The 25682-nt window shown below is 45.8% G+C and overlaps 1 pseudogene; it reads left to right on the top strand.

Moving 5' to 3' along the window:
- Positions 1 to 1829: 1829 nt before the first annotated feature.
- On the top strand, positions 1830 to 24791 carry LOC135904212 (uncharacterized; annotated as a pseudogene).
- The last annotated feature ends 891 nt before the right edge of the window (positions 24792 to 25682 follow it).

Below are 25682 nucleotides of genomic sequence, written 5' to 3'. Positions count from 1 at the left end.
CGACAGAGGTATGGGCGTGGTACTTAGTCAGGTCGGCGACGATAACGAGGAGCATCCTATCCTCTATGCCAGCCGTAAACTAAATGTAATAGAGGAAGCCTACAGCGCTTCAGAGAAGGAATGCGCTTGTTTAGTTTGGGCCGCCCAGAAGTTGTCGTGTTACTTGTACGGAGCAAAGTTCAACTTCCAGACCGACCACTGTCCTCTGACATGGCTCAATCAAATGTCATACATAAATGGCCGCTTGCTCCGATGGAGCCTCATTCTCCATGAGTACAACTTCTCCGTTAGATATAAGAAGCGAAAGTTGCATAGCAATGCGGATGGTTTCAGCAGGCTAATTTGAATTCTGCGTTTGACGATCCCGCCTAAATTTTAGGGTTACTAGTGTTAATATTTTTAAGCCAAGGAGATCTCTTCTCATTTAGCAGGATTCTCTCCATGATTGCTGAATTTGTCAGCACGAAATTGCTTCAGAAATTGGCATAGTAAAATGCAGCATTTTTTTCTTTCTGCACTTATGTTGTTGCTTTTTGAAGCCTAGCGGCACTAAGGTGAGAGTCAATGTACGTCATCTCGGCGCAGAGCCGTGTTGGGGGGTTCACTTTGCAGTTGCCTGTCCTTGTTGGATGTTTTGGGGCGGTGATATCAATACACAAGTGGTCGCTGCGAGCCAAGGCATCAATAACCCCCTGTCCACCAGCCGTTCTCTTCCTGCCCTGCGGTTGTCAGCGCTAGACAGTCGAGATTTTTCGGGCCATGGAGACGCTGTTAAGAACGGCCAGCTGCAGTGCAAGTTTGCCACCCACTTACGACTATGGCGGCAACATCCCGGCGCTGTTAAGGATGGCCAGCTGCAGTGCAAGATTGCCACCCACTTACGAGTATGACGGCAACATTCCGGGAGCGTCGCCGCCAATTTCAAGCCACAGCGTGACTAAATCGACTTTGTGACGGAAGGAAATCGGTGGGCCAGCTATAGTTCCCAAACTCCCCAACGCGCAAACCGGAACGGCTCCGACTTCTACGGGGCCCCTATGACGTCGGCTCCGGACATTCGAACATGTGTGCATTTGTGTGCGTAGGCTGTCCTGCGGGGAGGCGGCTACTTGGCCATGACTAAACGAACGTTTGCATCACCTTGTATCGGGAAAGGAGCGAGTGTTTAAAAACCGCTGTTGTGCGGTTGCTCAGGACGCTCTCTCTCAAGCAGTCATGTTAGACTGATATAAATACTGTAAATAAACCCATATTCCTCGTTCTCTATGAGAAGCAGTATTTCCTTTCTTCAACGTCCTCAGCCTGGATACGTTGGACGACGGCATGGGCCAGCTACCTTCTAATTCATGCCGGACTCCAATCTTGACAACGGGTCACGAGCGATGGGATTGAGACCCCAATCCTGACAGCGCTTGGTGCGCCGTGAGGATAGAGGTATTGTGCATTACCTCTTGTGAGGCGCCGGACACGCGCTCTTCCGAGCGAGAAATTTTCCGAGAGAGCCTCGCCTCGGAAGGCAAGACCCCTGCGCCCACTGGCCCGGAGGTCGATGGGGCTCCCTGTGGGATTTCGTTGCGCCGGCTGTTTCCAGCGCTGGAGGGGCCCGGGGAGGTTAAGGCAGCCTTCGCTGCACCTACCTTCGGGGCCGCTATACGTCATGCGAGAACACTGCGTGCAGCGCAGTTTGGTGCAGATAACACTTGTGAGGCCGGCAACCCAAGGGTAGCCTGGCCTGTTTGCTGCTTGGTTGGAGTAGGCCTACCTTCCTCCACCTTGGGGGCAGGAGCCAAAATATACGTGCTCGCTGCACATGGCCTGGGCACTTGGCAATGGCCGCTGCGACGCTGCCCCACGACGCGCCGCATCAGCATAAGGTGTGCTGTGTAAAGGTGAGCACCTCTTACTGGCTTCCTTAAACGAAATGTTTTCTTTGACTTTGAGAAAGAATATTTCTTTTTCTTTCTTCCAGTTCGGACAGGAGCGTGAGAAGGCTGGATGGTCACCATTGCAGTTCACCGAGTGAGGTGTGTCACTGCAGTTGTCGGAAGGGTGGCCTTGGACTCCACATTTTACACAAGTTATTTGACCATGGCAGAACTGCGAGCCATGGCCGAACCACTGACATTCGAAACACCGTCTAGGGTTGGGGATATAAGGTCGGAAAGTTAAGCTGATATATCCTGTTTCGATGGTTTCTGGCAGTAGGCTGGATGTAAATGTTAGGACAAGATGCTTGGTGGGGATTTCCTTGCTGTTTCGTCTAAGTATAATACGTTTTACATTGGTGACATTTTATTCTTTCCACCCTTCCAGGAGTTCAGCTTCTGTGAAATCTTGGAGGTATGCCTCTGACACGACTCCTCGTGAGCTATTCACTGTTCGTTGTTGTGTAACAGAAAGTGGTATGTTACCAAATGTCACAAGACTGCCGAGCTTCTCATACTGATGTTTCCGAGGGATCTCAAGAAGATCTCCGCTAACGATTTTCGTTACTTTATAACCAGACCCTATGGCTTCGGTTAAAGATTTTGCAACTATGAAAGGGGAAATGAATCTGGCCTGTTTTTCGATGTTCTCGCTGCGTACAACATGGTATTTCGGATAGGTCTCTCTTGTTCTGTTGAAGCATATGGTTAGGTCATTGGCGCGTCCCCCATTCGGAGGGTGACGATCAAGTATGCGGGGAAATGCGGGGGTTCCCATAGTACTTTCTTTTCTTTTCGGCGGCAATGGCGGCCACCCACCATGGAGCCCAACTTGGGGACGCTGCAGCACTTAACGAGTAAGGCTGCAGGCGCCACTATAATACCAAGGCCACTATATGCCATTGCCACTATATTATACCCAAGGGAGGGCACATACACGACATTAACCCTAGACGCCTAGCAAAATGAGGAAGTTACGGAAGACAAGAGTTGAAAGGACAGTAAAAGAAAGAAGATACGAAAGAAAAAGGTTGAAGAGGCGGACAGGAAAACGTGACTGCCAATTTTCCCCGGATGGGTAAATCCGGGGATGCCATTTACGTGAAGCAGAGACCAAAGAAGTGGGTTGCTGCCACCGGGTCGGCACAAAGTTCTTTCCGCCAATGTTGTGCAGCCATTTCTGCTAGCACAAGCTTCACGCTTTCGTTCTAGTATCATAAAAAGTGCATAACCACCTTGAGGCTTCTTGCTGCAGTTAGATGCGCTACAGCACGACATAGAGCTAGCACAACACCTTAAGAAACACAGCATGCAACTTTTGCTGCGCCGAGCCAGCTGAGATAAGAAGAAAAATGGCACCAACGAAAACGAAAACACAAGCAAAACGCAAGACCTGCGCGTTTACAAGGGGAACGGCAAGGAGACCAATCGTTGTGCAGAAAAGCGAATGCAAAACTGGTCTCCGCCGAGGAGAAGCGCACGGCGTGAGGAGCAGGCGAGGAGGTCACGCGGCAGCGGCCGAGTTCAAAGGGTGGCGGTACTTTCAAATTATCAATTTACTTCATGCTAACACGGGCTGCCGTGTTCCCGTTACCAGTGATCACGCCTGTACATAGATGTAATTGCAAGTACACGCACTATTTGACGTACCTTACACCATTTTCCTACACAGTCCCGACACCGGTTCATACACATACATGTACGGTTCATACATACATATACGGTTCATACCTATAGCGGCACTTAATGTGAGATGTCCCTGACGCAAGTGGCCTCCTCGAACGCTCATCATGCTAGTCTTTACGTACTTTTACGAACTGACAACACCACCTCCTCACACTTGTCAATACATGACGCCTTCCCGCATACTTAGGCTTCATTTGTCTGTGTATTTAGATTGGCGTTCGTTCCTTGCTCCAAAGAATGCGAATCACACTTCGTTGTTCGCTTTCGGTGGATGTGTGAAGGAAAACTGCCGTAATCAGCAACTTACTGCGGCGCCATACCGCGGAGAGTCCGGCAGATAAGGCAGGGCAGGTTTAAGAAAGATGCACTGCTGATACGGAATATATTGACTTCGCATTTACAGCTGTAATTTGGCTAAAATAATAGGGGAAGAAACTTTCTGGTTCGCCCTAATATTTCATACTTCTGATGTGCCGCTAACCCATAAATACCCCCTACGTGTCTCTTTTGCGAAGTGACACTTCGTACCTCACCTACCCACCATGGTTGGTCAGCAGCTATGGTTTTGGGCTGCTGAGCACGCGGTCTGCGGATCGTATCCCGGCCACGGCGGCCGCATTTCGATGGCGGCGAAATCCGAAAACGCAATTGTACTTAGATTAAGGTTCATGTTAAAAAACCGCAGCTAGTCGAGATTATTCCGGATTTCCCCATTGCGCGATACTTCATCATCAGATTGCGATTGAGGAATGTAAACCGTTTAATTTTTATACATACATTGGCTAATTAGCGCCCCTCCGCCTTCGCCTTTCGTTGACCCATGTCATTCTTTTGCTTCGCTCCTACACAAAATTGTGCATAGCAGGCGGCTACTCCGAATCTCGTAGATGCGATTCAATCAAGCTCTACACGCTAGTAGCTTCGTCATTCAGCTATGTTTCAGTTTCCAGCCATTGTTCCTGCTTGCGCCCACCCTGGATGTTTGTGCATTAAATTGCACCGCCTCTATTCTTATCCTTGTGCCCATTTTCTTGGATCGTTGTTGTGTCATCTTTCCCCTTGATGTTGTGTGACTACATTTAATACTTGATGTTCTTTCCTGATTGCCTGCTGTTCACCTCAAAAATATATATACTGCGTGTGCCCCTAATCGTCGGTCAACCCGTATTGCTACGCTATTGCTAAAATATGTCCCGTCACGCATGTCTGCTCAGTGCTGGTCTGCATGTCTGCTCAGTGCTCAGTGCAATACAGGTGCATGTTATGATTCTCCCTTGCTTGCGAATATTATTTGTTTGTTGGTTTCTATTCACTGGCGCATGTGTATATGTTTGTATTCATGGATATTTGCTACTCCTTTCTTTCTACACCTACCAGTACTTCTAATAATAATATTTGCTGTTTTACGTGCCAAAACCACTTTCTGAATATGAGGCACGCCGTAGTGGAGGAGTCCGGAAATTTTGACCACCTGGGGTTCTTTAACGTGCACCTAAATCTAAGCACACGGGTGTTTTCGCATTTCGCCCCCATCGAAATGCGGCCGCCGTGGCCGGGATTCGATCCCGCGACCTCGTGCTCAGCAGCCCAACACCATAGCCACTGATGAACCACGGCGGGTTACCGGTACTTCTAGGCACAGTCCTTTGTGAAGCTGATTTGTCGCTTCTTGGTTGTGTCTCCGCGACATTTTGGTGTCGGAAAAAATAAACGCATGAAAGAGGCACGCTGAACGACCAGGATGGCTTCAAGTGGTCCTGAGACACGTAATTTTAGCACAACGTCAATAAACGATTGGGCGTGTCCTCGGGAAAATTGCCAGTGTACTTGTATACAATTATTCCGTGTCTTCTATTCTAGACTACAAATATTGTTTTTTTTTTATTTTCTGTGGATAACTCTAAAGGCTTAAGTGGGTTAATCCTAAACGCTTTAAGCGTACTGACGATGGCGAGAAGAATAGGGGCTCATTCTGAAGGGTTGAGCTAACCATTGTTTCATAAAGGGTTAACTCAAAGGAAGTTGCTGCAGAGTAATAATGGTGCATAGTAAATGGGTAAAAATGTGAACATTGTGGCCACCCCATTAGAGCTGCATAGTTATTCTAGGATCAAGGTACTTTGTGCATGCCGCAGGCAACATACGTGCATTTATAAGATATTTGCCCCATTAGTATAAGTGGTGACCCGTTTGTGACTTCAGATTTTTTACTTTAGAGACATTCATACACCCTATTGAACATCACTGTGTCCTTCTTTGACATCGTGCCATTGCCAACTGTACTGAGATGTAAAAGTACCGCAGGAGCGACTTTGTTGTATATTTCTTTAAATGCCAGGTTTAATTAGTAGTGCACATGTCGAGGTATATATATATATATATATATATATATATATATATATATATATATATATATATATATATATATATATATATATAGGAAGCACGACGCAAGTCTCCGACGTACGATATTCTACCAATGTTTGAGCCGTGATAGTAAGGCAGTATCACGATCTATTCAACACGGCGATTCATTGCCCTATTGCTGCAAGTGTACCGACGGATACTTATACCGCTGTGAGCGAGCGGAGTTTTCCACTATAGTGTAAAATATTTACACCCCTAAGGCTTCTTTTGAGTGTCTATAACCCCCTAGCACCCTGGAAAAACAGGTTTTTGTAGGGAAGTAAAACCTTATGATGGTTCTTATATATTCTAATAAAACCCTATCCCTTGAGGGCGTTTTGAACAAAATATTACCCTCTGACCCAAGGGGTGTAAGGGTGTGATGTGCAATATAATAGTCTTTGCCGTAAGGGTGTTGAAGTGCAGCATGCCGTAGCGTATACATATGCACTTCATTGTAGGTGTCATAAGTCTACAGTCAGGCTAGCAGACGAGAAATGTTATGTATGTAGACGAGAAATGTTATGTTAGTGTATGTTTCCAAATACATGGCATAACAACTTTGAGAGAAAACACGTAATCACATGTGAGTGTTCTGCCTGAAATGGTCCCATTTACCACAGATGCAGCAAGAGTGACTGCATGGAGGGTCATTTATTCTTGCAGTAAGCCTTGTACGCAGTGATAAGTCTTGTGGTCGTGCTACATTGAAGAACAGTCTCATATAAACCAATGTTCCAGGGCACAGGCGAGCCTAGTGATGCCTTTGCGTAGCTTCATTCCAATGTCTAAAGGTGAGCCATCTTAGATGAAGCCATTTCTTCATTAATTGCTCTAGCCATATGCGTCTTTTCTGCCTGCAAAATGATTTTCTGCATTTTATTATCAGGAAAAGTACATGAAACATGAGAAGCATGAAACTTCTCTGCATTATTCACTTTAATATTTCAAGATCCCATGACGACCAGGACAAAGAAAACACAAGCACAAATAATGCTTACTTCCAAGAAATTTTTATTTGGAAAGAATGAGGCATTTAATACTGCCACATGATAAATATAGGAGAGACAGGCTGCACAATTATAAGAGGGCGATCCAGGAAGTAATGACTTCAAGCGCAGTACTTTGCCCATAGTACTACAAACATTTCGAATTCTTTCTCATTAATGCATTGATGTTTATGCTATAGAATGTCACTTGCCACACCTTCGTATCTCTTTTCATTCCAGAGTAATCGAGGAATCTATGGCATTCAGTGGTGACGTCCAGTTGAAACAGAAGGCTGTAATAGAATTTCTGATTGCGGAAGGTTGCGCGCATATCAACATTCATCGCCATCTGACTGCAGTTATGGGTATGCCTTCGCTGACGTCAGCACTGTGCACAGGTGGACAAGGACTGTGAAAGACCGAAATCCTGCGCATAAAATCTCCCGGATTCGACTTCTAATGACTTCTAATGAGGATGATTAACATCAGGCGGACGAGTTGACTCGGGGCAATCGCAGGATCAAGCAACACCAGACAGCTACAACACTCGCCATTTTTATTAGTTCAGTGAATCGCATCATTAGGGACATCAGGGGTTACAAGAAGATTTGAACTTGTTGGTTATGCTTCCTCGACTATTTAATGTCAGTCGTCAGTTGCCATGGTACCCAACAAGCGCAAGTCTTCTTATAATGCAGAAGGTCTTTAATGGTGTGGTTCACTGAACCAATGGAAATGGCTAATGTTGTTGCAATATCGTCTTGCTTCACCCTGCGAGTGCTTCGAATCAGCTCGTCCACCTGAGGTTGATAATCCTCATCACAGGTATTTGTCGGCCGTGCAATTAGGTACTGATGCCGGACATTTTTATGCAGCTGGATTTTGATCTTTCACATTCCTTGCTCACCTCCGCACAGTGCCGACTTCAACAGAGGCATCCCCGTAAACTTCTGTCAGAGAGCAATGAATGTTGATGGGTGGACAACCTACCGCAATGAGAAATTCAATTACAGCCCGCTGTTTCAACCGGATGTCAACACTTGATGTCATGGAGTGCTCGATTACTTTGAAACGCGAAGAGATAGGAAGGTGGGGCAAGTGACATTCTATAGCTTAAACATCATGCATTAATTATTAAGACAAAATGAGACATCCACCCAAACATAATAGTTATGTGGGATTCCGCAGAACTGTTATGTGCAACTCTTGACTATGCTTCTGAGTTGTTGATAAATTCGACTTCGCCTGCCATCTGGTCAGCCGCCTGGTTGGCTCAAATGGTAGAGCGGCCGCCGCAGAAACGCGGCGGTCCAGGGTTGTGAGACCAGGCCGCATTCTTCAACTGCGAAGCTTTCCTTTCGAGGATCCCGTTTGGGTTTCCTTTGAAGCCCTTAGCTACGTTTGGGTGGATGTCTCATTCTCCCTTTATTAAATACTTCTCTCCACTTCGCGGGATTCCGCAGAACTATTACGTCAATCAGTGCATTAATGATGAAGATTTCAAGATGTTTGCATTACCATTGGTAAAGTAGTGGGCTTGGACGCACTTTCTAAATAACCCTCGTATTACAGCAATAACGCTAGACGTGTTCTTGTGTGAGACATCTGATGCAAAAGTACAAGTTAGAACGTGCACAAATAAAAATACTCGCTTTGAGCACAATCAATCGCTCCCAAATATTAGAATCCTTTCTTAATAAGGTTACAATGAGAAGCCACATCATCTCACTGCAACTTTTTCCTACAAGCAGGTTTTAGTTAAAATAAGGTGCAGCTGTATGTTTTCCTATACATTGCAGCGTAACCATCAAGAGATACTTTGACATTAATGGCTTGTTCCTAAAACGAACTGTTTAAATGCCACCCGTTATCTCACAGGAAGTGGCGGCCACACGCCAAAAAAAGAAGATTCAGGTGCTTACGGGCCAAAACAATGATCTAGCACGCATCGGTTAATATAACACTTGGCATTGTTGTTTTGCCTGCCCCCTCTGGAATGTTTATTGTCAATAGGAGTAGAAATCAATTTACATTTTCACCGCAGCTTGCTCCTTTGACAACAAGGAGCACAAACGATGCTGTTCTTCAAATTTCCCAGGCAAACAACGCAAGCAAAGAAATCAAATGTTGTACTGAAGGGTGTGGGACCAAGAAATGTCTCACTAAATTTTTAGTCACAAGAAGTCCTAAGCTGTAAACCTTCTAGTTAGGATAAAGACGGAGGTTACGGCAGGCTACTATTCATTCTAGAAAAGCCATACAGAACAAGAGACAGACTAAATAGGATGACAGGCACATGCTGCCCTTCGCCTTGACGTTTGTTTGTGCATTTTCTAAACTGATCCCATTGCAACATGCCCACTTAGCTACTGCTCCTGTCCATATGCTAGTGCTTTCGGGAAAGTATTACAAACAGATATGTCAATGTCCAAAATACTGCCCTATTGAAAAAAATACAGCAGATATGTCGTGATGGGTGCTTTGCATGACTGCAAGGAACACAGCTGCAAGCCTATAACAGAAGCCTTAGTTTAAAAAAAAAGCAGAATAGACATTATCAAAGCGGCTGACTGCAAAGTCGAATTAGAGTGACAATGTGTTAGTGAAAACTGGACTGCACTCTTTGAAAACAAAAGCCCCTTCGTAAATGCGCTACATTGTCCTTTGAAACTTGGGAACATAAATTGTTTCTGTCACAGTCACGGCAGCCTCTCCCTATCATCGTTGCCATGTGATGTACGAAAGCATACAATACACTTGGTTTCTGAAAAAAGAAAAGGTTATTTGAAGTAAGTTCTATGTCGTGTCTTCTATACACTGAAGTCTTTGTGAGCACTTGAGAAGTATGAATGAAAAATATGCCATACCGCCATTCACAAACAGCCTGACTTGTAGACTACACTTTTCTGCATCCAGCAAGAAGTTTTGACATTTTCCTGTAACAGAGATACAATCATCTTGACAATAATCACGAACAAGATAGTCACAGTTCCTTAAAGGACCGGCCCCTTGCCAGGTCTGGTCATTTTGAGCTGGCAAGCGCAGAGCATACAATACGTTATAACAACCGTGTCTGCAAAGTATTACATGGCTACGCGCCGCAGAAAGACCTGAAATTTCAAACCGAACACAGTTTTCCTTTTCCCTCGCGGCCGCTGCGCTTCAAGACGGAGGATAACGTACACGTGCTAGTGCATCTACGTACATGTGTTTGCACTGTGGCGTCGCTTGTGGTGACACGTGACTTCGAGAATTATTCCAGGCAACATCTATTGTTTGCGTAATACCTGTTGCTTGAATAGACGAAGTAAAGCTTAGAGAAATAATAAAACACAAAGACCGAATGTCTGGATGTTTTTGTTTTACTTTGCATCGCAGCAAGAGATATGTACTTCCAGTTCGTCTGCTTGTTCCCATGTCAATCAATAAAGGGGAAAATGAGACATCCACCCCAGCGTAGCAAATTGGTACAAAGGAAACCCATATGGGTTCCTCGAAAGAAAAGCCTTGCAGCTGAAGAAAAATTCGTCCTTGTCCGGGCCTCGAACCCTACCATCTGAGCTAACCAGGTGGCTAGCAGATGGCAGGGCAAAGTCGAAATTGTCAACAACATCTAGCTTTCACTTGATCTTGCTGGTTATCTGATTGTGAGTGATGCTTTGATCAAACATTCTAATGGCCAACAACTTTCATCTGTGAAGTGCAGAAAGCTCTAGTGCCCTTGTCAGTGTTGTTACGGCACTCTTATATGTGTTGATTAGGCTACTGGCTTTTTAAAAAAAATTATGGGGTTTCTTACGTGCCAAAACCACTTTCTGATTATGAGGCACGCCGTAGTGGAGGACTCCGGAAATTTCGACCACCTGGGGTTCTTTAACGTGCACCTAAATCTAAGTACACGGGCGTTTTCGCATTTCGCCCCCATCGATATGCGGCCGCCGTGGCAGGGATTCGATCCCGCGACCTCGTGCTCCTGGCTTTTTAGCACTGTAGCAACATTGTACAGGGTGATCATTCTTAAATTTCATGGAATTTTTTAAAATTTCCTGTGCCAGATGGCATACTTCTTGTCCTTTAGCTAGATTATATGAAGAGGCGGACATCACTATCATGAGAAATCGAAACACATGTTCAACTAATTAACAAATATTCACTAATTAACTTCGTAATTTTTTTACTGCACATATTGCAATTTATGAATTGCAGCCAGTGAGCTTGGAAGACGTATGCACTTGAACTTGCAGGAAGGCACCAGTTCAGAAATATTTCCCAATGAACCGAACAAGATACATGGGTGTTCCAGTTACTTTTGTGCACTAGTGGATAAAGCGCATTTTGTTACAAAAGTAAGTGGAACAGTGCATTTTTATAGCAAGTTTGATGGTGCATATCTGCAAATTCGCATCATTCTGGAAATCAATTCCAAGTTGATACACCTTAGAATCTCACTGGCTATGATTCGTAATTTACAATATGTGCCGTAGAGTAATTCATCCAAAAGATAATCAGTCAATTTTCGATGATTAGTTGATTACATTTTCTTTATTTCTCCTGCAATATATCTCTGCCTATTTGAATATTCCTGCTCAAGGGCTTCAATTATGCTGCCTGCAACAGGCTATATTTAAAAATTCCATAAAACAGAAAATAATCACCCAGTATAAAGACACTGTGAATTCAAAAAAATGCTTCAGTGCGCCATATTCAATCGTCAAATGGCCACTGTAACCAGCCTGATCATCCGGTAAATGTCTTGTAGCTCATAAGCATAGAGCATTTCAATTACACATGTAGGAGTGCAAAATTTTCTTGAAATCAGCCCTTTCTTTTTAACAGCTTGCATCCCCACCAGTTTGGTTAAACATAACGTTGCATGACTTCAATAGCACTGCAAAATCAGACATTCTTTCTGCTTCCAGTGTCTATTAATGCACTTTAGCAGTGTCTTTAGCAGCTGAGATAATTAATGTTCATGCAGGTAAATAACACAAAAGATTGCGATAACTTCCACGCAAATGCAATCGTGTGTCTTGTTTACAATACAGCCTGTGCTCTACCTTGTGCCAGGTTCATTCTCCATATTAGGCCAGCATGCAACTTGTACAAGAGGTACCTTTCGCATGCATGAAGATATCTGATGAGGTTTGGTGGTGTCAAACCATGACATCAACCATAATGCTTTAAACTATTATATGAAACACTTACTTGTACAAACCTAGAAAAGGCATCAATTTTGAATTTATCACATTTGGTTTACAGTACCATAGCAGAAATGGCTCAACTAGTACAGGTATGCAACCGGGCTAGGTGGTATTGGTCCAGGACGTTTGACAGCGTGAACTCGACAAAGGATGGTGAAAGAGGCGATAGCGTTTGTGTCCATGTGTCGCCATCCTTTGTACAAGTCCGTGCTGTCAAACATCACGGATCAACTAGTACAGCCTGAAAAAAAATGTATCATCAGATAAAAGTTGGCTTTGAAACGCAAGACATTTCTGCCTGTCATGTAGTATGGTTTCTCCAGACTTATTTCTTTATACAAAGTCAGGCCCATCAACTAAAGCCTACTGAGAAAGAAATGAACAACATCAGCAACACCTCTCAAGGCACATGCACCAAAGGATTTAGACCATCATACACATTACCTTTAGTGCAAGAGCATTCTTTTTCTTAGACAAACTACATTTCTAGTTTCTTAAAGCTTATATATTTATTTGTCACAACTGTAGGAAAATCACAAGGCAGGAAAAGATGTGTTGATGCAATTTCAACTATTATGTACAGCAACAAAAGGTAAAGCAAAGGAAGTCTTACTGCTCCTCTGCCTAAATGACATTCAGTTTCATTTGTCATGTCCACTCCCATCCTGATGGCAACAGGAAGAGGAAGACAGCAGTGTGGTTCAAAAAGCAGACGAAGGAGCTGATATCCTAGCTGACATAAAGGGTAAAAAAGGTACCTGGTCAGGCTATGTGATGCAGACTTGAGACGTCATTAACTAGCTTAGAAAATACAACGGATGACAGCTAGAAGCACACAAGACAGAACTCTATGCTTCAACTGAAATCTTTGCTTCATAGAAACATAGGATGCAGGGAATCTACAGTACCTCGACGCACGGAAGCAACAGTCATCTTTCCCTTTCCCCGTCTGATACTGGAGGTATCGGAACAAATCGATAGGCAGGCTAATTTCGAGATACGAACTCTTTTCTGCTGAGAGCCGGGGATAGGGTGCTTACACACCTATCACCCGCTTTTGTTCCACAAAGTGCTTTGAATATTTCATATCGACCTGCCTCTAGAACCACCTGAGCAGACGACTGTTTTGAAACTGCTCAGTTTACGAGAACCTACGACAATGATCATCCAGATGGCCACCAGCCACTTACAGCTGCCCTATCTATCTTCCATCAAGCGGTCATTCAAACACCGACCTGTTCGGCTTGAGGGAACATAGGGCAGCGCTTTTGTGGCTGCTGGCCACCTGGGCAATCATCGCCATAGGCACTGGTGCACGGAGCAGTTTCAAAGCAATTGTGTACTCAGGAGACTCCAGAAGCAGGTTCATAGGGCAATATTCGAACCGCTTTGCATTTAAAAAGCGGGGAATAGGTATGTAAGCACCTATGTGTGGCTATTACCAAGAGTGTTCGTATGTGACATTAACCTGTTCATCGATTTGTTCCGATAGCTCCTGTGTTGTTTCCGTGCGTCAACATTATGTGCATTCTATGAATTCCATATTTCTGCGTAGCACAAATTTCAGTTGAGAGTTCTGTCTTATGTGCTTCTTGATGTCTTCTCTCATCTTTTTCGCGCTAGGTAATGATGTCTCAAGTATGTATTGAGCACCGACTAGCCCAAGTGTCTTCTACAACCACGTAATGCATAGGGCAGATAACCGGTGGCACATTAGAGCTACAGAATGGATGCCAAGGGGAGAGAAGGGCAGTAGAGGACTATAGAATATTGGACAACGATAATGTCAGGAAATTTGCAGGCTTTGCTTCTAATCAGCTAGCGCAAGACAGAGGTAATTGGAGATCACTGGGAGAGGTCTTCATCCTCCAGTGGAAAAGAAATGTAGGCCAATAGTGATGAAAGAAAGCATACCGGTCGGATCAGGCGTCTACACTGTCTTTTCAGCAATGTGTACGACCAAGACGGCCAGTTGGTTCCCGTGCGATTGCTTCATGCTGATTGCAACTGCATGGGCACAGGAAAACAACTCACTGGTAATACCACCCGAGATCGACCGCTTAAAAAAACCTCTCAGAACTACAAATACAATTAAGCATTTACCACCTTGACATATAAATTTAAAGGCCAAGTTGCAATAACCATAAGGTTTATAACTAGACATGACAATAAGGTAGTGTACAATAGCCGTAAGACGTTCATTGAAATTTATTTCAGAAATAATGTCGACACCTGACAGGACGCCTTAGGCAGGTTTCAGTCATACGACAAGAAAACATACCGGGGCAGGACGCTCTTTTCGGCACAAACTCACGCTTCTTCATGTACCAGCTGCTGCTCGGATTCTTCGCTGTCGTGGCGAACGCCGACTTCGCGGTGGAACATGGCTTCACCAAACCTTGGCCAGATGCTGCTACAACGGATATGCAATCATCTGCTCATGTCATACACGGTCCGCAAGATTATTTGCTGGAAATCGTGTACGATCTCCGACGCACCGAAGTGGAATCTGCGCATCGGGGAACCTTTCCGGTTCCGCTGCGCGCGGGCCATATAAAGGACCATCCAAGCCTAGAGCGACTGCGGCACGACGCTCTTTTCGGCACAAACTCACGCTTCTTCATGTACCAGGTCAGTTACCTAAATGGAACTAAGTGTGATCGCTCTAGCAACGTTATGCTTTTAAGAGTGTCGTGCCCCATTAGCAAGCGACAAATTATTGAGTGTCTTGAACATGCCAGCCTGTGCTTCATTGATGCTCTACTATTCTCTCTCTACGACGGCTGCCTTTCCCAAATCTTACTGCTCCTATCGGGGGATGTAGAACCAAATCCAGGGCCCATGAATGCAGTTGAACGTGACCAAATGACAAACATTGAAAAGATTCCCTTAGAAATGAAAACAGGCCAGGAAACTGTGCTTGCGAAGTTAACGGAAATTACAACAAGACAATGTGAATTAGAATCCAAAATTACGGGCCTAATAGAGAAGACGAACAATGTAGAAAGTCGTATTGCTCGGGTGGAAAAAATGGAAGGAAAATTTATGGCTAAACTAGAGGACTTGGAAAATAGAAGCCGTAGACAGAATCTGGTCTTTTTCGGGTTGCCTGACAGGGAGCATACCGAGAGATGGGAGGCGTCTGAAAAACTAATAAATGGAATATGCAAAGATATGATGAAACTTGATGATATTTCGGTTGAACGGGCTCATCACGTAGGCGTTTTCAGAGAAGGCAAAAACCGGCCCCTAGTAGCATGCTTTTCAAGGTGGAAGGCTAGAGAAAATGTCTTTACAAACGCTTACAGACTAAAAGGAACTTCGTACGGCATCTCTGAAGATTTCAGCCGAGCCGTACAAGCAAAAAGACGTCAGCTTTGGAATTATGCGAAAGAAAAAAGAGAGAACAAAGAAAATCGTGTTCGCTTGAGTAATGATAAATTAATCATCAATGGGCAAACGTTTGTCTGGGATAGCGATATGCGGATGCCAGTTCCACTTCAGGTGCATGCGCGACTGGACAGAGGCAAATGACGCATTCCGAATTCCGTTCCTCCGAAAGATAACTCAGCACGTTGCTCGCAGCCTGAACGGCTCTCTGTCCTGCTTGTAAATTGTCGCAGCATAAAGAACAAAGTCGATAACTTCATGTCTTTATTAGCTACTGTTAAACCTCAGATTGTGATGGGCACCGAATCATCGTTAGACAAGGATGTACCTGATGTAGAAATCTTTCCGCCTGGTTTTACTGTTTATCGGAAAGATAGGCATGGACATGGCGGGGGAGTATCCCTTTTGATATGAAATGCATTGTCAAGTACACAAATTTTATTTGAAAACGATTCTGAGTCTGTAAGGTGCCTTGTGAAATTGCCTAACGGAAACAATGTAGTCTACGGGACATTCTACCGCCCACCCGGCAGCAGCGACTCATTCGGATTGCTGTCTGAGATGCTATCTCTACTGCCTAATAGCGTATTTCTAGGGGGTGATTTCAATTTGCCAGACTTCAACTGGAATGCCGGATGTGTGGCTGGCAATAGGTCCAGTATTTACACAGAGTTCGAAGAACTGCTCGGATTAAATGGATTGCAGCAGTACGTACTGGAACCTACGCGAGAAAATGCAATCCTAGACTTAGTACTTTCCAATGAGCCGAACATAATATCAAAAGCTACTGTTTGCCCAGGTATTAGTGACCACAGGGCAGATGTCATAGAGCTTAACATACAGCGAGTACGGATGGCACAAATTCCGCAAAGAAAAGTGTACAGCTACGACAGAGGAGACTATGCTGCTATCAGGACCGAACTTGAAAATTTCTTGCCTACTTTCCAATATATGTCAAACGCACGCTGTCCGTTAACTTTGTGGTCAGCATTTCGGGACAAAATACTTGAACTAGTCGAAAGTCATGTTCCACGCAGGTACCTGCGGCAACGAAAAAAACAAAAACCTTAGTTTAACGTAGAAATACGTAAACTTATAAGGAAAGCAAGACAAACGTATAAAACATTTTCTGCCGACACCAGTCTGGCAAATCAGAAACGCTTGCAAGAGATAAATAAGCTATTGAAAGCAACAATTAAAGCTGCCAAAGATAACTTCTTTGTTAAATTAAACAAGGACTTGAGAGAAAACCCGAAATATTTTTGGAAAATGTAAAACAAAATCTAAAAGAAGACATATCGATACCATCTTTAACTGTTGACGGCAAAACCGTGACGTCGGACTATCAGAGGGCGGAATGCTTCAACAAGTACTTCCAATCTGTGTTTTCGCTATTACCTGCTGGGGAGACTTCGCTTTTGAACAACGCCAATCAAATCGATATGATGCCAGACATTGAATTTGATGTTAGTGGCGTCGACGCTTTATTACGGCATTTAGATGACACAAAAACAATTGGACCTGATGGAATATCCCCAGTAGTCCTGAAAGAGTGTCATGACATCATTTCTCCGTACTTAACGATCATTTATAAGCTTTCCCTTGAAACAGGCCTCGTTCCCCAAGATTGGAAAACAGCAAGCGTGACACCCGTTTTTAAATCGGGCGATAGAAAACTCAGAGAAAACTATAGGCCGATTTCACTAACGTCAATATGTTGCAAAATATTCGAACACATTCTATATAGTAACATATCTGCCTTCCTTGACTCAAACGCTTTTATTTCCACCTTCTCAGCACGGATTCCGGAAAGGTTATTCCTGCAACACACAACTAATAGAATTCCAGCACATCTTATCTAAAACCCTTGATAAGAATAGTCAGGTAGACGCGGTTTTTATTGATTTTCAAAAAGCTTTCGATATTGTGTCCCATAAGTTCCTAGATGTAAAGCTCGCTGCATTAAATATAAACGAAAACGTTCAAAATTGGATACGAAACTACCTAAACGGAAGAACTGAGTCTGTTGTCCTAAACAACGTTGCACCTTCACCAATAACTGTTTCTTCGGGCGTTCCTCAGAGAAGCGTACTGGGGCCCTTGCTATTTTTAATCTACATAAATGACATTGTCGAACTAATTACATCACCCATAAAACTATTTGCTGATGACTGTGTGATTTACAGAGAAATTACCACTGAAGATGACATAGATACATTGCAAACAGATTTAGATAAGGTAGCGATCTGGTGTAAAAAATGGAACATGAATTTAAATATAAAAAAGTGCAGTAGCGTAAGTTTTTCCAAAAAATTATCCAAATTTCAGCCCCGATATAACATCAATGGCGCGCTTATCGACATGCAGTCGGAATATAAGTATTTAGGAGTCTATTGTACCGAATCACTCACTTGGCATAAACAGATTGACACTGTCATAGCAAAAGCTAGCAGGATGTTACATTTTATTCGCAGAAATTTAAACAGGCAACACGCGAAGTTAAAGAAACTTTAAACTTCTTACATGTTAGAACAATGCTTGATTATGCTTGTGTAATATGGGATCCCTATCAAGATTACCTCATTAATAGACTGGAAAAACTACAGAACCAAGCAGCAAGGTTTGTTTGCCTTAATTACAGCCCGTACTCTAGCGTTTCCGAAATGAAGGCCACTTTAGGATGGGATCTACTACATATGCGTAGGCAGAAGTTAAGGCTTAAACTATTGCACCGAATATATAACAATCAAACAGGTATTAATCGCTATAACTATCTCCTGGAACCAGATTATATATCGACTCGCTGTGATAACAACAAAAAGATCTCAGCCTATAACTGCCGAACAAACACTTTTTACTACTCTTTTTTCCCCAACACAATTAGACAATGGAACAGTTTATCAAATGATATATAGTAAATGTGTCAGATAACGAACTATTCCATTCAATGCTGTGACGGCGCTCTTGTAAAACAAATGTATGTGTTATATATCTTGGAACGTGGTTCTTTCACGTTACTTGTATGCCTTTCTCTAACAGCTATTGTAGTGATTCTGTTTGTCAGTATATCTGTCGGAAAGCTTCTCTGTATTACTGGTTGTATTTTGTTCCCCCCTACGTAATGCCTTCTTGGCGATGTAGGTACTCTGTAAATAAATAAATAAATAAATAAATAGTAGTAGAAGTGAGCATTTGGGGTGCGTTTGGCAGGAATTCTCAGATCATGAACAGCAGGTTGCCATTATGCCTCAAAAGAAAAGTGTATAATAGCTGTGTCTTACCAGTACTCACCTACGGGGCAGAATCCTGGAGGCTTACGAAAAGGGTTCTACTCAAATTGAGGACGACGCAACGAGCTATGGAAAGAAGAATGATAGGTGTAACGTTAAGGGATAAGAAAAGAGCAGCTTGGGTGAGGGAACAAACGCGAGTTAATGACATCTTAGTTGAAATCAAGAAAAAGAAATGGGCATGGGCAGGACATGTAATGAGGAGGCAAGATAACCGATGGTCATTAAGGGTTACGGACTGGATTCCAACGGAAGGGAAGCGTAGCAGGGGACGGCAGAAAGTTAGGTGGGCGGATGAGATTAAGAAATTTGCAGGGACGGCATGGCCAGAATTAGTACATGACCGGGGTTGTTGGAGAAATATGGGAGAGGCCTTTGCCCTGCAGTGGGCGTAACCAGGCTGATGATGATGATGATGATGAGAAGTGAGCATGCCTACGTGAAACCAAGAAACGAATTCGAGGACGACAAAAAATAGATTAGGCCCCATGTACATATAAGAAAAGATAAATTTATAAACAAATCGCGTAACCGCGAGTTCATGCGCAACAATACAAGAGCTTTTAGAGCAAAGGAGCACAACTGAAAACGGAGGATAAGTAGATAATCGGGATGGTGCTGGTTCTTTTGTTCTCTATTATTTCTAGCGATCAAAGCAAAAGCACTGGAAGCTGCCTGCGCCATTACCTACCACGTGACCTCCGACAGAAAAAAAAACTGAGTGCAAGTACACAAGGAGCATTTAATACGGTTGTCACATTGCACACTTTTGGCCGTGATCAAACCTGATTAAGATCGAATTTCTAGCCCCGTTTGGCTTCATGCAAAATGTGGGGCGTCCATGCTCCCTTGCTCAATCTGCGGACGGGAGCTTATCGCGGTCGAAAATTTCGGTCAAGGACGGGCTTAATCGCGATTGAGGATGGCCGTGTGTCACCGGTATAAGTCTGCGCAAATCTTTAGTTACAGAATGAACCAAATAAGCCAAACCGAAGACTTATTTACCTGCCTGCGACGTATATTGGCGTGCAGCAGAACTTAATTCTCTACAACTCTATGTACTGTCACAATTAGGTGAGGACACGTGAACGATGATTTTTTTTTCACATCCGGTGCCCGTCGGCACCGCCTGGTGTACACACAATTCACTCACATTTAACACACCTTGTGCTTTCCTGTAAAGAAATTACGCGAAAATTAATGCCACAATGACGCACCACAATAACCCGACGTTGAACGTAACTACGTACGTAGCTTTTATATTGACGCGAAATAGGTCTGCACGTGTTGACACGGGACCCTTAAGGCGAGAACGACGAAGTTCGTGGTTGCGCGCGGGCTCTCCGAGGACCAGCCATCGCTAAAGGCAGACGTTTTGTCCCAGTCTGTCGGTGCTCATCTCATGCGTGGCGTCAAAGAGGAAATCTTTGCTGGCCTAATTCGAAATCCGCTGACGACACTTGCAGAGTTCCATGACGAAGCCACTACTATGGAAAAGGCCCTTCAACAGCGGGCCAGGCAAAACAACCACGACGCCATGATTTCAAGGGAGCTCTCTGCCGTTACCCTCGGTAACGACGTTGGCGCCTTGCGAGAACTCATCAGGGCTGTCATCAAGGAGGAACTGCAGAAGATGCAGACGACCACGGCCACTGTGGGACAACTTTCCATTGCGGAAATGGTGCGCGCCGAGGTCCGACAGGCCGTCCATGTTCCTGGACAGTACGAGGCACCACAGCAGGTACCGCACGCCGAAATGAGTTACGCTGAAGCAGTACGCCGTCCGCCACCCTCAAGTGCGTGCAGCATGGTACACCCCACTCAACAAATGGACGTAAGCTTCAGGCCGCCTCGCAACCCACCACACATCGCCGAAGCAAGGACTAGGAAGAGCGACGTCTGGCGCACCCCAGACTACAAACCCCTTTGTTTTCATTGTGGCGAAGCCGGGCACATCTACAGAATGTGTCCTTATCGTCATGTGGGGCTTTGTGGATTCTCGCCAAGTGCACCTAGTCCACGACCTGGTGAGCGGCCGCCGAATATAGAGAGTTTCGTCGCAAATCGTCGCAATGTTGATCAGCGATGGCCGGAGCCCCGTTCGTCGTCTCCTGCTCGTTACAGGTCTCCATCACCAAGCCAAACCTTTACTCGCGGAGCTCTGAGACGCCGCTCGCCTAGCCCGGCGGGTCGGGAAAACTGAGTTCCGCGACCTCCGGAGGTGAGGCCGCTGACGACGACCATGCGCAATATCCTCCACTACGACGACAACGACGAAAACAGAACGACGCAGACGTACAGACGGAGTCGAACACCGTACGAGAGGTAGTAACGTCGAACATTCCCGTCACCATAGACGACGAAGAAATAACGGCATTAATCGACACTGGAGCGGACACCTCAGTTATGAGCATGGACCTTGCCTGCAAGCTGAAGAAAGTTTCTACCGCGTGGACAGGGTCGCAGATTCGAACTGCAGGAGGACATCTGCTAACCCCGGTAGGAAGATGCACAGCGCGAGTGAGCATTCGTGGGTTTACGTACCTCGGAGATTTCGTTATCCTCCCAAGCTGCTCGAGGGACCTTATTCTTGGAATGGACTTTCTGCAGGCTAATGGAGCTGTGATCAACTTACAAAAGTCGCGGGTAACGTTTTCGACGGCGCAGGCCTTAGCAGGGAGCAGCACTGACGACACGTATGTCAACGCCTTGAGAATTGTTGACGAGGACATCACGGTGCCGCCAAGGAGCAGCGTATTGACCCTCGTCACCTGCGACGCATTCGACGGCTATGAGGGTATTGCCGAGGCAAATATCCCGCTGCTGCTTGAAAAACACATCTGCATCGCCCGGGGCCTTGTTCGAATTCAGCATAAGTGCTCGCAGGTGTTGTTGACAAACCTCAGCCATGAGTATCAGCACGTCCCTCAAGGTACAGCTGTGGCATTCCTGAACGAAACTGCTGACTTCGCCGATATTGGCACGCTACAAGTCACTTCACCGGACGCAACAACTCACGCCAGCCTGAATACCCGCGTCCACATTAATGCTGACTTAGCAGATGTCCAGAAGGATCAGCTGCTGGGCCTACTGACAGAATTCTCCGGCTGTTTTTCCACGGAATCCAAAGTCCAGCGCACTTCCGTTACGCAACACCGGATAGTTACAGAGGAGTCGGCGCGGCCTGTTCGTCAGCATCCGTATCGCGTGTCACCTATGGAGCGGGAGGCGATTAAGCGTCAAGTTCAAGAAATGCTAAATGATGACGTCATCCAGCCGTCGACAAGTCCGTGGACATCGCCTGTCGTACTAGTAAAAAAGAAAGACAACACACTCCGCTTCTGCGTTGACTACAGACGGTTTAACCGAGTCACCAAACGCGACGTTTATCCCCTGCCACGGATCGATGACGCTTTGGACCGTCTGCGTCATGCTCAGTTCTTCACTTCGTTAGACCTAAAGTCAGGCTACTGGCAAATCGAAGTGGACGAGCATGACCGTGAAAAAACCGCCTTCGTGACTCCCGATGGGCTGTACGAATTTAAAGTGCTGCCTTTCGGTCTCTGTTCCGCCCCTGCTACGTTCCAACGAATGATGGACACTGTACTCATTGGACTAAAGTGGCAGACGTGTCTAGTGTACCTAGACGACGTTGTTTTGTTTTCCAGCACGTTCGATGAACATATCGCCCGGCTACGAAGTGTTCTTACCGCAATACGCAAGGCCAACCTCACCATCAACCCTGAAGAATGTTACTTTGGCTTCCAGGAACTCAAGTTTCTAGGCCACGTGGTCAGCTCCCAAGGAGTACGACGAGACCCAAAAAAACTCGCTGCCGTTACCGAGTTTCCTCGTCCTAAAGACAAAAAGTCTGTTCAGCGGTTCCTGGGCCTCTGCGCTTACTACCGTCGTTTCGTTGAAGGCTTCTCAAGGATTGCTGAACCGCTCACGAGACTGACGCGACAAGATGTGCCCTTTACGTGGACGGAAGAACAAGAGCAGGCTTTCACCGAATTGCGTAAACGCCTTCAATCCGCTCCAGTGCTGGCGCATTTTGATGACACCGCGGCAACTGAAATACACACCGATGCCAGCAACGTAGGACTCGCGGCCATTCTGGTTCAATGGCAAGATGGCGCAGAACGTGTAATTGCGTACGCCAGTCGTAGTCTGACAAAAGCAGAAGCTAATTATTCAACGACCGAAAAAGAATGCTTAGTAGTCGTGTGGGCCATCAGCAAGTTCCGACCCTACTTATACGGCCGGCCATTTCGAGCGATCAGTGATCACCACTCGCTCTGCTGGCTTGCCAATCTACGAGACCCGTCAGGTCACCTCGCTCGTTGGAGCCTCCGCCTCCAGGAATACGACATAACTGTTGTCTACACATCCGGCCATAAGCATAGCGACGCTGACTGCTTGTCACGTTCTCCTATTCCCTTGACATCCTCCGACTTGGAGCTAGATTTGCCGTTTCTTGGTGTCGTCGACGTGGTGCGCATGGCTGACTTTCAACGTGCAGACTCTGAGCTGCTTCCAGTCATCCGATATCTCGAGGGAGCTGACGTTGTTGTCCCACGCCCACTTTCACGAGGATTGACGTCGTACTGCCTGCGAAACGATGTCCTGTACAAGAAAAATTTCGAGAACAGCCAGGAAACGTTCCTTCTCGTCGTTCCTACGGCACTGCGCGAGGAAGTTTTACAGGCGTGTCACGACGATCCCTGTGCCGGCCACTTAAGCTTCGCGAGGACATTCGCGCGCATACGGCAAAAATACTATTGGCCACACCTATTTTCATCGGTTCAGCGCTATGTGCGAACATGCCGTGACTGTCAGAGCGTAAAGTTCCACCCGTCAAGCCTGCCGGCCTCCTCCAGCCTTTGGATCCGCCTCCGGCGCCGTTCCAGCAAGTGGGAATGGACCTTCTTGGGCCGTTCCCCACGTCCTCCTTGCAAAATAAGTGGATAATCGTGGCAACTGACTATTTAACTCGTTATGCGGAGACAAAAGCTGTGCCGCGGGGAACTGCTGCTGAAGTCGCCAGCTTTTCATCCAAAACATCGTGCTTCGCCACGGTGCACCCGCTGTACTCAATACTGACCGCAGTGCAGCGCTGTACTCGTTACTGACCGTGCAGCGTTTACAGCGGAGTTATTGCAACAAGTCGTCACACTGACGTACACCGACCACCGAAAGACCACAGCCTATCATCCCCAAACTAACGGCTTAACAGAGCGCCTAAACAGAACATTAGCCGACATGCTCTCCATGTACATTGATGTGGAACACAAAACATGGGATGAAATTTTGCCATACGTCACGTTTGCTTACAATACCGCTGTGCAGGAGACCACCGAGTTTACACCATTCGAGCTTGTTTACGGACTTCGCGTTACAACCCCCTTAGACGCCATGCTCCCGGTAGACCAAGGAACCACAAGGAATGACAACACTGAAGATTTCGTCGAGAAAGCCGAGGAAGCTCGCCAGCTTGCTCGGAATCGCATCCGCACCCAGCAGCATGCCGACGCCTGCCGTTACAACCGGACCCGACGGAATGTCCAGTACTTACCAGGCGACCGCGTGTGGGTGTGGACACCTATCCGACACCGCGGGCTCTCAGAGAAATTGTTGCGCCGCTACTTCGGCCCCTACGAAGTCGTACGCCGCCTCAGTGATGTGATCTACGAGGTGGTGCCTCAAACCTCTGATCCTGGTTAGAACCGACGCCGCCCACGTGCTGAAGTCGTCCACGTAGTACGGATGAAGCCGTACTACGCACGCCAGGGCTAAGCAACCCTCACAAACCGCTTCAGCATTGTGTACATTCCTGTATGTGTTGTTTTTTTTTGTCTTTTCATGTTGACACTCTTGCCCACAGTGCGCGCCCGCTGCCCTTGAAGCGACCGGGCCGGTCGCTTTTGAGAGGGGAGCAATGACGCGAAATAGGTTTGCACGTGTTGACACGGGACTCTTAAGGCGAGAACGACGAAGTTCGTGGTTGCGCGCGGGCTCTCCGAGGACCAGCCATCGCTAAAGGCAGACGTTTTGTCCCAGTCTGTCGGTGCTAAACTGTTTTAGTTGCCATAGCTGGGTGACAATATGAGCACCATGTGCCTCGCAAATGGCCCTCGGTTTGAAGGTGGAGCGCTGTCACGATGTGTACTCTGGGCACGGCATGTCGTCTACGTAGTTGGTGGGCGATGTTGACGATGAACTCCGCCGAAGCAAAAACGTTCACTTCATCACTGTTCAGGCCGATTGGAAGGCGTTTTCTCCTTTGCCACGAATCACGGCCGTCGCAGGCATAGTAAACACACAATCACAAAGAAACACAGATGTTGTAGGCCACTGGAGCCGTTCTTCCTCACGCATAATCGCGTCGCCTTCAGTGCGGACGCTCGCTTCGCGTCAATAAGCACAAACGTTCACCAAAACAACGAGGTGCTGCAACTAAACGCAGAAATAAACCATCTAATTACCCACAACTTCGAGACAGTCACGCAGAACACACACATACACCCGGCGGCCTGCCGCGAGACTCAACAGCGACAGCGGCGACACCTATCGGTGGAAGTTATTGCAATTTCGTTTTTGTTTTCAACGCATGACAAGAAATATTAGTTTAAACTGCGTGTGTATATTACTTTCTAAGCTATTTATCTTACGCTATATCTAAGCAATTTTCTGTGTTTACGGGTACTTTCACTGAAAATTTGTTCGCACACACATAGGCTGATTTCAAATTAAACGGAATGGCAAGGGTGAGCTGGTGCTAACTGTGTGTAGCTG

Source organism: Dermacentor albipictus, chromosome 10 (genome assembly GCF_038994185.2).
Source record: "Dermacentor albipictus isolate Rhodes 1998 colony chromosome 10, USDA_Dalb.pri_finalv2, whole genome shotgun sequence".
Taxonomy (NCBI): Eukaryota; Metazoa; Arthropoda; class Arachnida; order Ixodida; family Ixodidae; genus Dermacentor; species Dermacentor albipictus.
The sequence above is the reverse complement of the archived record's forward strand: the minus strand, read 5'-3'. Positions and strand labels throughout refer to the sequence as shown.